The sequence below is a fragment of the Vigna unguiculata genome, chromosome 5 (genome assembly GCF_037176805.1).
Source record: "Vigna unguiculata cultivar grain cowpea cultivar isolate G323 ecotype 2 chromosome 5, ASM3717680v1, whole genome shotgun sequence".
In the NCBI taxonomy this organism is placed as follows: domain Eukaryota; kingdom Viridiplantae; phylum Streptophyta; class Magnoliopsida; order Fabales; family Fabaceae; genus Vigna; species Vigna unguiculata.
Window position 1 is genome coordinate 40,866,936 of NC_140796.1, and position 10,783 is coordinate 40,877,718.

The 10,783-nt window shown below is 34.1% G+C and overlaps 1 pseudogene across 1 annotated transcript in view; it reads left to right on the top strand.

Moving 5' to 3' along the window:
- The window catches only part of LOC114184175 (receptor-like protein 14), a 29,829-nt pseudogene extending 20,085 nt beyond the window's left edge, over positions 1 to 9,744 (top strand). The window contains exons 6-8 of the transcript XR_014995347.1: positions 7,034 to 7,195; positions 7,327 to 7,401; positions 7,702 to 9,744. The product of XR_014995347.1 is annotated as a receptor-like protein 14 (transcript). The remainder of the gene's footprint in view (positions 1 to 7,033; positions 7,196 to 7,326; positions 7,402 to 7,701) is intronic.
- The last annotated feature ends 1,039 nt before the right edge of the window (positions 9,745 to 10,783 follow it).

The window sequence follows — 10,783 nt, forward strand, 5'->3', positions numbered from 1 at the left end:
GTATAATTAAGGGTATGATAAGATGAAAAATACCTTAGAGATCTAATTAAGGGTATAATTAACTTTTGCAGTTCATCTTTTGCCTTGAGCTGTAACTTTTAGGGCTCAACACCAACTTTATAATTTACTTCATTTTACCTGCAAAATAGCACAAAATACATTAAATTCCACTTTTTATCATGTCTCACTACCTTATTCTATAATTATGTAAAATTAGGGAAATTTTAATGATTTTTACATTGATTTAATGTAAGATAAGTGTATAAATGATATGTAATTTAACTAATAATTGACACTTATAAAATAACTTTCACCGTCCACGCGAAGAGGTTGGCGTTGTGAACAGTGCCTTGCCTATTGTTCTTTCCACCTCATCGTCGACTAAGGCCCATATTTGTAGGAAACAACGTGGTTCAGGTAGGGGAAACACCTCATTTCTCCCACTAGTTCTATGCTTGCTTCATTGTTGACTCCCAGGTCTAGATCTTCCCCAACCAAGGTTGTGCCGCTTTCTTGCTTCCACTAAACGTTGTTTGCTGTAAAGGGGGGATACAAGAGCTTCAGGCTTGCCATGTAGCATTCTCTAGCTGCTTTTTAGTCACTATGTACTTGATGATGTCTCTTAAAGATAAAGGGAACTTCATAGTGAGAAAAGGCGTGGAAACTATGGATTCGAGAGAGTTTTAGGACTAGCCAACCTAGAAGGATGTTGTACAACGTGTGAGCGTCTACGACAAGGAACTAGATGGGGATGGTCTTCGCTTGTCTACACTGTCGGAAGGTCGTGTGGAGGTGTATGTATCCTTTTGTTCAGACCCTCTTGCCACAGAAGTTGTATATGCATTCGTCGTAAGGTGCTAGATTTTCTACCAGCACTAGTGTAGTGAGGGCTTTTGGCCCCGGTTACTTTCGTGATTCTGCCTCGGTTTTAGAACCGAGGCATATTGGGGCAAGGCCAAAAGGCACCTCCTTTTGGCCTCGATTATCACCCGAGGCCATAGCGTCTGTTTCGTCTTCGCAGTGGTGGCTATGGCTTCTGCTGCTGTTCTGGCTCATTCTCGCTCACCGTTGCAATGGTGATGATGACGCGCTGTTGTAGTGGTTTCTGCTGTTTCGCATGGATCTGTGTGGTGCGAAATTGCACGTCTGGTGAAGATGACTCGCGCTCCCATGGTGGTGTTGTGTGAGGGTGCGCTGGTTTCATTGCAAGTGCTGATGGCAAGTCACGGTGGTGCGAGGTGTTGCCATGGTTGTCACTGGTTCTGTTGCAGAGAACACAATGCATTGTGAGGTCTGTGAATGGTGTAGCTGCGGTGGTGGTGGTGGCAGCGAAGTTCGCGCAGAGTTTTCGAACTGACCCGCATCGGGAGGTGATTTGCAATCGGTGAACCTGGACAGCGCGACGGAGGCGACGACGCACGACTATTGATGGCAGATGCTGGTCGGCGACGGAGGTGGAGCGTGATGGTGGTGGTAGAGCGAAGAAATTCGCGTAGAGAGAAGAGAGTTTGGGAGACGATGAATAGTAGTTAGGGTTCACGAATTGGGAATTTTAACAGACTTTATGGCCTCGGTTCAATTAATAACCGAGGCCAAAAGCCCCCTTTATTGCCTCGGTCCTTAAAGAACCGAGGCCAAAAGCCTGATGCTGACTTTATGGCCTCGGTTCAATTAATAACCGAGGCTAAAAGCGCCCTTTACTGCCTCGGTCTTTAAAGAACCGAGGCCAAAAGCCTGATGCTGGTGGCATTTTTGAAAATTTGAAAACTGGGCTGCCTTATATGCTTCGGTTCATTTGTAACCGAGGCCTAAAGCCCCCTTTATTGCCTCGGTCCTTAAAGACCCGAGGCCAAAAGCCTGACGAAATTGCAAAAATGCCACCGCCTCCTTATAGGCTTCGGTTCAGCTGTAACCGAGGCCTATAAGGCGAAGTAAAATGTCAAATCTGCACTAGTGCAGTAACTATAGTTTCTTGTAGGTTTTCTAGTAGAGTATGTCCACTAAGGTTCTTTGATGTAGAAAGACCTTCTTCACGCAAAATTCTCCAACTCAACCGTCATGACCATGGTTGTAGTCTTCCTTTTATAGGTCGTCTTAATCCTTTTGCCTTTTATGCTTTGGTTTTTATATAACTGAGGCCTAAAAATATGCCTAAGGTTAAATTTAGCAAAAGTTGTAGAGGCTTCACTTCTTCATTTTCTCTGTGTCGCTTCTTCTTCTCGCAAGAACTTTGTGATTCCTTCTTCTTCTTTATTTCTTCTTCTTCTTTTTCACATCGTTCTTCATCGTTCTTCCAAACCTCCATTCTCCGTTGTGTAAACAAAGAACTCAACCACGCTGCCACTCAACGCCTAACTTTGGTGAGTGTTTGTTTCAAATTTTCATATGTTTTTTGTAAAGTTTGAGTTTTTTTTTGCAAGCATTTATGTCTAGATACCCTTTGTGGGATTGATTAGCTCTCCAAAACGCGTCCAACATTGCATCCTCCTTCATCTCCATTTATGCTAAGCTTTCTTGGGTTCTTTATTATTATTATTATTATTATTATTATTATTATTATTATATATTAATGGTTTTATGCTTCGATTCTCTAGAATCGAAGCCTAAGATTGAAGTTTATGCCCCAGTATATAATCGAGGACAAAACCCATAAGTTTCTACCTCGCCTAGATATGCCTCAATTATTGAACTGAGGTATAATAACTAAAACAACCAATGTGAAAACCCTTTCCTGCACTATTGCTATACTAGCGACTCCAAATCTCTATTTCCAAACCATTTCCTTTTGGTTCGCCCATCCGTTGTGATTTAGGTTGCCACACTTTCGTATTGTAATAACACACTTAAAGTGTTGTGGTGGAATTTATCATTAAATTTATTTAGGAATTTATCATGTCCTAAATAATATGAAAAGAAAACACATAAAATAAGCTTTCTTTCCAATTAGACATCTTAATTAAGTTTTATTGTGGAAAGAAGAATTATAAGAGTGTTAGACGATTTTTTAGGCAAGAATTAAGATAAACTCACCAAGAAATATTGAGTTACATTGGGTGTTTTCTTTTTTTAATAAGAAAATGTTAGTTGTTAGTATTTTTTTAGTAAAAGGAATTGAACCCAACACTTCTCTCACTCTCCCTTCCAAACCCACAAAGTCAATCTTATAACTCCGAAGTGTTAGTGGAGAGAGTCGAGTCAACAACCTCTCCCACCCTCTCTTCCAAACCCACCAACTCAAACTTATAACTTCAAGGTTAGTTGGGAGAGTTGATGATGCAAATTGCTTCATGGCCCAAATGGAGGAGGACTAATAGTTCATTTTGCTATAATTTTTATGTAATTAGTTTGTTTAAATAATGGCTCAATCTTTTGTAAAATTGGCTGACCAAATTATTTTTTTGGTTATTCAATTAATGGACCATTTGGCAACTTAGGAACCAGACATTGGAAAACCAAGAGAACCTTTGTTGAATGTCTTTTGGAGACTGTTGGTTGCAACAATTTCAGTAACAATCAACCATTAACTAGTGAGATCATTATTAGCTTAACTGGATTATTAGTAGCATAAGTGGGATGTAATTGCAAGTAATGGGTCTTTTCTGATTATGATGGCTAGAGCTTCAGTATAAGCTAGACCATTTTTATCAAAAAAATAAGTTGAGTTTTATTAAGAAATATTAGAGTTTATCTCTTTTATCTTAGTGAGAGCGATTCTCCAAAGTTCTTGAGTGATTCAAGAACTCGTGAGTTTTATCAAAGGTCCTTCATGTCTTTATGTGTTTAAACAATTTTCCAAATTTCTTGCTTATTAGCATTCCAACCAAGATAGATCCGTAAAATGAATCCACCCTTTTGGATTGACATCATTTGGTATCAAAGCTTCGAATCTGGGTTTGGAATAGCGATGGAAAATTACTACACATGATGACTAATACCCATATTTAGTTGCATACGATTATGGAAGCGACAACAATGTTGTGAGCCAAAGATTGGTGAAGAAACTCCTCTTACCAACAAGCTTTCATTTAAATCAAGCTTGGATCAAATTCACTATAGGGCAATGTGTGAAAGAAGTAATATTACTCCCATGGACTCTTGTCTTCTTCTTTTGAGATGGTCATGGCTTCATTCTAAAACACTCAATCTTGATGAATACTCGCTTTATTTGAGGCATGAGAGATATAAAATTAAATTCAAATTTATGACACCAAGACAAGTCACTAAGGATCAACATATGCTTAAGGAGAAAATAGAAAAAGAAATATTAGAAAAAGAAGAAATAGAGAGTGAAGAAAGAATGAGAGAAAAAGAAAGAAGAGAAAATGATGAAAAAGAAAAAGAACTAGAGAAAAAGAGCGTGGAAAATTTATTTTTCAATGACTTTTCTTCTACTGTTTGTGAAGTCATTTTATAGGAACAAAAGGATGGGTGTATGAATGAAATACACCAACTTCTATGTTCCAAAAGGAAGCTTGTTCATAATGCTTTATTATCCATCCAGTCTGTTGGTTAAAAATAAAGTCTTGAGGATAACGAAACACTACGCATGGAGTTATTTGTTGTTACATATGAAGATGAGGGAATATTGGCAAGAAAGATGCTCCATAGATTGCAACCATTCGAAAGGAACAAAACTAAATTTGTTCAAGTTGTATTTGATCCTCGAGGACGAGAATTAGTTTCAAGTTATGAAAAAATAAATTCATTTACAAGAACATAATAAACTTTTATTAAAACTAGTAGAAAAATAAAGCCTTAAAATTCAGGACGAATCTTCTTGAAGAAGGAAAGTATGATGTGAATTGCATCATGGCCTAAGTGGAGGAAGACTAACGTGTCATTTTGCTGCAATTTCTATGTAATTAATTTGCTTAAATAATGGCCTAATCCTTTGTAAAATTGGCGGACCAAATTATGTTATGGGTTAATCAATTAATGAGCTTCAATTTAGTTTTATTTCCAAGTTGTAATGAGGGCCTATGTGGAAACTTAAGAATCAAACTTTGGAAGACCAAGGGGAACCTTTGCTGAATATTTATGGAGACTTTTGGTTGTCACAATTTCACTTACAATTAGTCATTAAGTAGTGAGATCATTAGTAACTTAAGTGGATTATTATTAACTTAAATGGGATGTAATTGTAATTAATGGATCTTCTGTAATTCTGATAGCAAGAACTTCTATATAAGTTGAACCATTTTTTATCAATAACATAATGTTTAAAAAATTTAATTCAAGGAAGTTTATCCGTTATTATTATCCTAGCAAGTACAATAAGAGTTTTCTCTTAATTGAATTCAACAAGTTTCAATTTCAAGGTTCTAGTGTCACCCTCATATTCTTTTTTTAACATGTACTTTTGTTTTTTTTATCAACATTCTAATAGTTATTAGAATCATATAACAACCATTTGAATGTATAATCAAACTAATGGTTCAATATATTTTATGACTAACCTTATATAACTTGTCACAGTACTTGCAAATTATATTGTCAGCTATCATATTGTAATAAATTCAAACCTTTGAAAGGAACCTATGTAGGTTTTCGCTTGAGACCTTAGCATGATTTTGATTTGTAGGGAATATTTGACAAGAGGTTATTGAACTTCAAACACTGTTAATTGAGCAGAACCTTTAGAGGACATTGTTGGTAGCATAGGACTTAAACATTCATCGTTCTTGTGCCGGTGATAGACCTAGTATAAAATCTTTTTAATTTCTGTGAACTCTAAAACATTTACAAATTATAAGACTATTCCCTAATGATCAACACATGTTTTCATATAAGAATAATTAGTAATAATAAACAAAAATAAAAATTACAAATCAACACTATCACAATCGACCCACCACATTGACCTAACCAAGTGCAAAAAAAAAAAAACAAATAGTAGAATCATGTGACACAAATTATTGGTGTGTTTTTTTTCTGTAAGGCAAAGCTTTTGTTCTTGCTAATATAGGTAGTGATAGATAGATAGGTGTTCATGGAGAAGAAAGATAATTTTTTTCATTTTAAAGAATGAAAAATTAAAATACAAAACGTTTCGACAAAAACAAAGGTCGAAGGGAAGATTGTGTTGGAGAAGAGGCAGTAGTGACGAACACCGGAGGCAAAATAGGGTAAAATGGCGAAGGGCAAAGGTGAGAATGTTAAAGGATTGATGTGAAGAAAAAGATACACTGCAACAATGTTTAGGTCTATTTATCGAATATTACGATGATTAGTGATATAGATAAACGCCAAAGAAAAATGAAAAAGATGAAAATGCTGGAGTTTTAATGTTTGTTTGAGATGGAGTACAAGTGAAGACAATGTCGTCATGACAAATATAAGAGTAAGTCTTGATTGAGTTTAGGTCACTCATGCTAAACTAATCTCCTAATCCCAAATAAGAGTAAGTTAGTTTGAATTGAAATAGATTTGACCTAATCATAAGTAAAATTTAACCTAATATAATTATATTCAATTGAATTGAATTGGATCATTGAATCGACCAAAGGAACATCCTAAAGAACCATAGACACATGTTAAGGTTTGAGGGTTTGCTTGTAATGCAAAAATAAAATTAACTCCAATACTAAAAGGTAGAAAAGTAACATAGCTTAGCTATAAAAACCAAAGTTTTGTTGCTTACAAATGCAACGTCATATATAATTATATTTACAATCTACAATTTATTTTAATTTTATTTGTTTATTGGTTTTTTTAGTTTAACAAACCGTAGGGTAACCCATCAATACACAAGTTTACCTATGTGGACGGAAGTTGATTAAACATGATTATTTACTTGTAAACTTATGGAGAGAAACAATTTATATTGCTAACTTAAATAGATTATAGAAAAATTATTAATGTTATATGAAATTTCAAAAGTTTGTCATAAGAGTGGAAAAATATATAGAAAATATGGAGACATATCAATAATAACTCTACTTAATGGACACACAAATTACTGCATTTCTTTTTCTAGCGGGAATAGTCAAGGAATTTAATCAATACCTATTAATAATCTAACACAATATTTCAGATGGCCATAACGTTGAATTCTATGCATTCAAGAAGTTGAAGACACTAAACTTAGCTGACAATAATTTTGACAAGGGAATATTCAAGTCCATAGTTGCTTTCCCCTCTCTCAGATCTTTGAACCTAGGTTATAATCCAATCAAACTGGATCTTGATGACAAAGGTATGTTCAGTCTACTTGGTTGCTCTATGATATTTCATTCTTTAACTTCGATTTCTGCATTTGAAGTATGAATTTAGAGTTTATATAAGTTAATGATGTGGCTAAATAATCTCTTTTATTCTATTCTAAAGTTTTGTCTGATCTAAGCAAACTAGAAGGTCTTTTCCTATCTAACGCTGCTATCAATGGAATTTTCCCAAATCAAGGTGAGCAAGTATAAAATATTTAATATTATGTGTCTATCATCTATGTGGTTATTTTTTGCTGCTCCTAATCAAGTATACGTATACATAACGTAGCATATACTCTTAAGTGTATTATTAATTTAAACGAATTTAGTAATATTTGTTGCATTATCAATCAATCAAAAATTACTCTCATGAATTTAAGGTACTTCTGGTAAAAATAAATATATTTACAAGACAGAGTAAACAATGCATAACTTGCTTCTTCTTCTTCTTCTTTTTTCACTTTAAATAACATAACTTGTCGCTATTTGAGTCTAGGTTTATGTAACATGAAGCAACTTCAGATGCTGGATCTGTCATTCAATAATCTGATAGGAACTTTGGATGCATGCCCTGACAATTTGACATCACTTCGCTATCTCGATTTCTCCTTTAACTTTTTAAGTGGCAATGTGACACCTTTTATTGCTCAACTAACATCTATCGAGCATCTTGGCATTGCATTCAATAAATTTGAGGGTAAATTCTCATTCAACATTTTTGCCAACCATTCAAAGCTTAAGAAATTGTACATTACCAAAATGAAAGTGGAAACTGAAAATCCGCCTTGGGTTGCACCATTTCAGTTGGAAAAACTCTTAATTTCCATTTGTGAGTTAAACTTACCAGCAAAAATTCCAACTTTCCTTTCAAATCAAAGTAGCTTGAGATATCTTGCTTTATCAGGAAATAACCTTGTTGGTAAGTTTCCTAGCTGGTTGCTCGCGAACAACCCAAATTTAGAAACGGTCTACTTATTTGATAATTCTTTCACTGGACCTTTTGAACTACCCTTTGATCAAAATCATCTCATGTATCAAAAGATAAAGTTGTCCATATCAAACAACAAATTGCAAGGCAATCTCCCCTACAACGTTGGATTCTTCTTCCCACGTTTGGAGACTTTGGATGTCTCAAACAATAGTTTGATGGTCCTATTCCAGCTTCAATAGGAGAGATGTCAAGCTTAATTGAATTGTTTCTAGGGAGCAATAACTTTTCTGGCAATATACCTGAGCACATTCTTAACAGATGCTTCTCATTGCAAGCATTGATGATGGATAATAACAAGTTCAATGGAACACTATTGAGTACGATCAGAAAGCTTAGGCTTGTCGCCTTAACTGCATCAAGGAACAACATTGAAGGAGCAATAGCAGAGGAATGGTACCAACATGATTTTAATTTGTTAGATATCTCACAATAAGTTATCTGGTGCACTGCCCTCTTGCTTTAAAACGCCACAAATCTTGCTCCTGCAGGGAAACAATTTTACAGGCACAATACCTGAATTATTCATGGGCAACCGCTATCTACCCAGAGCCATTGATTTTAGTGAGAACAAGTTTACTGGAACAATTCCTGATAGTGTATACAAGCTTTGGTCTTTAAGATTTCTTTTATTGGCAGGTAATCACTTGCAAGGCCAAATTTCCAGTCAAATATGCCAATTAAAACAAATCAATATCTTAGACCTTTCGCAAAATAATTTCAGTGGATACATACCTGCTTGCTTCAGTAATATGTCGTTCGGAAATGTTACCACTCCCTTTTATATTACTAATAGGCTTAAACCGTTTAGCCCAGGACCTATTGTTGCAGCAATACAACTCATAACAAAAAATTTGTATCTTTCCTACATCAGTGATAGCTCCCAATTATTGTCCGAACTAGATTTGTCTTGTAATCAATTGACAGGAGAGATTCCACCCCAAATAGGAGATCTGCACAGCCTTCATTCTCTCAACTTATCTCACAACCATCTAAATGGTATGATCCCAGAGAACTTCCAGAAGCTACAAAACATAGAGAGTTTAGATATTTCATATAACAACCTCAGTGGACAAATCCCTCTTCAGTTACAGGACTTGCACTTTTTGGCTGTCTTCAATGTTTCCTACAACAATTTATCAGGTAGAGCACTTGAAAAGGGACAGTTTTGTACCTTTGATGGGAGTAGCTACAAAGGAAATCCATATCTTACATGGAATACATGTAAAAGTGACAGTTTAATACCACCACTACAACCAACTTTGTTGCCTGATGTAGAAGAAGAAAACTCTGAAATTGATTTCAATGTCTTCTATTGGAGTTTTGCTACATGTTATGCAATGGCACTTGTAGCGTTGGTGACACTCCTTTGGATCAATCCTCATTGGCGAAGAGCGTGGTTTTATTTTGTCCAAGAATGCCTTCATAAATGTCTTCGTCAATTTCTTCATGATTTACAATTTTAATAATACCACGCGCTTCAGAAGATTGTAGTTTGTTTTGGACTTTTTTTTTAAGACAATGATACTTTAATCTACTTTTTTTGACTCACTTTTAATCTATCATTATCATCACCTTTAGATTATCATATTATATCACTACAAAAAATTAAAATAAATGATCTAATGATGAATAGAGTGGTGGGTCAAAAATGGGTCAAAAAATGTGGGTTAAAATATTATTTTTCTTTTTTTTAACTTCCTCAAATTCTGGTAATGTGTATTATGATGTTTTCATGTGGTTGTTTTATACCACACATCAACAATATAATATTTTCATGTAAGAACTTTGTCCACTTTTTCTCTTTTATAAAAAAAAAAAAAAAAACCTTACTTGCATTAAGTTTGCGACTATTTTGTTTGGGACTTCTCATTAAGTCCCTCTAATTTGTAGATTGTTAAACAAAAGAAAGTCATTATTAACAAATAAAGATAAGTCTTTACCTCTTTTTAAATTATGGTAATAATTTGGATTTTGGATTTTTGTTACTTATCCTTTATTTTGATATTTTAAGGTTTTTATACTTTAAAGAAAGAAGAAGTAAGTTCTTAATATTTTATAATTTCCAATCACTTAAAAATAACCTACTTATTATTTAATAAGTAAATCACTATTTGATTTCTAAAATGTATCATCTTTCACGTTAATATGTGAAAAAAAATCATAAATAAGTGTGACACATAAAATATAAGAATTTATTAATCTCTGTCGGATAAGGAAGCTTTGTCAACTGTTTTTTTATTTTTATTGAAGTGATGTTCCTAACCTTTTATCCAACAAAACCATAATCCACTACAAATAGTTAATTTCTTATTAATCAATAATAAAAGTATTTATGATAATTTTAAAGTTATTCTGCCTTTCAAAAATTAAAAGATAAATTTTAGATAAAATTATTCTATTAAAAAAGGTAATATCTTTATTTAGTTTTCACGTTAAAAAGATAAATTTATATCTTTAAAATAATTATAAAACTACTTTACTACTATCACAATAGGTAAGTTTATCACTGAGGTTCACTAAACACACCATGTTCAATCTCAACCCTCAACCATTAGTTACGTTACTATAAAAATAATTATTTTTAGTG